We start from the raw sequence: 2457 nt of genomic DNA on the forward strand, positions 1-2457 counted from the left end.
TCTTTTGAACGAAAATAGAAGAAAACTGAGAGTCCATACAATATTTTGGCATCCAAATTAGGAAAAACATTCAAAAAGATCATAAATGTAGATAACTTATTTGATGATTTAATTCTTGAAAATATTGTTTGAAGGTTGACACTCTAAGATCAAAAAGAAGTTATGCATGCCAAACAGTTGGCTGGAATGTGTACACAGTTCAGTAAAAGTTCATTTGGAAGATATCCTTGGATTACTAAAACATTTTGTAGGCTTATCCAGTACTCAGCACTTATGGAAAGAATATGTCCTCATTTAAAAAATACATACAGTCCCCTACTTATGAAGGTTTGACTTTACAACTTTTGACTCTATGATGGTGTGAAAGCAGTAAGTATTCAATATGCTCCTCTATGTACAAATGATGAGTTTATGTCCAACCCATTGTAAACTGAAAGTGTCATAAATCAAAATGACAATATTTTTAATTTACAATGGATTTATTGTAAGTCAAGGAGTACCTGCACTATAAAGAAGAGTCAATTTCAGGCATCAACATTTTAGGTTTGAAGATGCAAATAAAATTGAAGATAGTTCTACATAAAATGAAAAATAAAAGTAACACTACCCCCAAAAGTAAATCATTAAGAGAACAAAACTGACACATAATTAAAATATAGAAGAAATTTATTTTTATATTTTAATATTTATATTTTTACATTGATAATCAATATTCCAAAATTATCTTTTCTTGACAGAATGGTAATGCTAAATGTGTTATATACCAAATTTCTATATAGGTATAAACTGCTATACTTCATGATTTATTGTTCATTTTTAATTCTTTGCATCATAATCTAATAGTCATAGCTTCTTAGGATCCTCTTGGCGAGATAGTTTCTCAGACTTTTTCATCACACATATCAAAGTTATGTGCTGTCATTATGATGTATCACTGCTGATTTGAGCTTTGATCATCTCTCAGAGGTGGTGTTTGTCAGTTTTCTCCACTAAAAGGATGCTTTCTTTTCTCTCTTTCCATAGTGTATGCTTTGGGAGGCAGTTGTTAAAAGAAGTGGTACATCTAAGGAGTACAGAGTTTGTATTCCACTTTCTGCATTTGTAATATCTACATAAATTATTTGTAATTCTTCTACAGAGGAAATTTGACAATTCTCCTCCATTGATTAGTTCTCAGTTTACATATACAGACAAACAGGTATTATTTGAATTAAATATTTTGTTACAAAAATCAATAAATATATAGGATATAGGAGAATTGGGCTCTCTCCCAAAGGAAAAAATGATTTACTGATAAAGTGACAAAGAAGGAGCCTGGGTGTGGTGGCTCATACCTATCAAACTAGCACTTTAGGAGGCCAAGGCAGGAGGATTTATTGAGGCCAGAAGTTTGAGGCTGGGATAAGCTATGACATCAGCACTGCACTCGTTTGAGTAACAAAGCAAGACTCTGTCTAAAGTACGAAACAAAAGAAACCCATTTATAAATATAAACACTAAAATTTAAGAGAATAAACAAATGGCTTTTTATTACTGACAGCTTAACTATCTCGATTCTAGCAGCTACATCATGATGTGTTCCTTTTGAATATAAAAATTATTTTCTCATTCAAATTTTTCCACCTTTGGGAGCTTTCTCAGTTGGCTCCTCTGAATCTTTGACATACTCCCAAATTAGTTATTGTTGTTGTGATTTTTTAATAGTTCTTTACTTTGTGGTATTATAAGATGTCTCAGGCTGACATCGTATATTCTTGGCCCCAGCCCTAGAATCAGCCATTTGTCCAAGGATTCCTAGATCCTCATACTTGAATGTCATATTAGAAATCAAGATCAGGGCACTGGATAGACTTGTTACTGTTGGGAAATCCTTGCTTCTAAGCCATTTCAATTGACAGCGCAAAGAAATATATGTGTGCATACTCATTAACATATTAATCTATCTATCCATATATCTATCGATTTATCTATCTATCCATCTGTCGACATCTGCTTAGGTTTTAAGCTAAGCATGTGTTTATACAGATGTCTTCAATTCTAATCCGTTGTCACACAGATCATTCTAAGTTTCCCCCACACAGGTTTTTACCCTCTTACTCTAATGGTGAGAAATTTGGTTGCCACTACCTGCCAGCTATTTCCTTAATTCTTCAATTTCAGTACTCTGATGGATCAAGAAACATGATTTTCAGTTTGTTTGGCTTTTTTATTATAAGAAGAGGGAGACAACTGGCAAGCTCTCAGATGTGATAGCTGAAATCAGAAGCATTGTGAACATAATTATACATATTTTCCAGGTCAGTATGTGCACCTGAAGACCTCCAAATGTAGAAAACCCAGTTATTAAGGCGCCCAGCTTCTGCATTCTGAATTCCTTTGTTCTCTTTTGCTGAGGCCATGCTTTCCAAAGGCTTATTCCCCTGCTCAATACCCAGTATCGAACCGCACAAGGGGTGC

The sequence above is a fragment of the Macaca nemestrina genome, chromosome 2 (assembly GCF_043159975.1).
Source record: "Macaca nemestrina isolate mMacNem1 chromosome 2, mMacNem.hap1, whole genome shotgun sequence".
Taxonomy (NCBI): domain Eukaryota; kingdom Metazoa; phylum Chordata; class Mammalia; order Primates; family Cercopithecidae; genus Macaca; species Macaca nemestrina.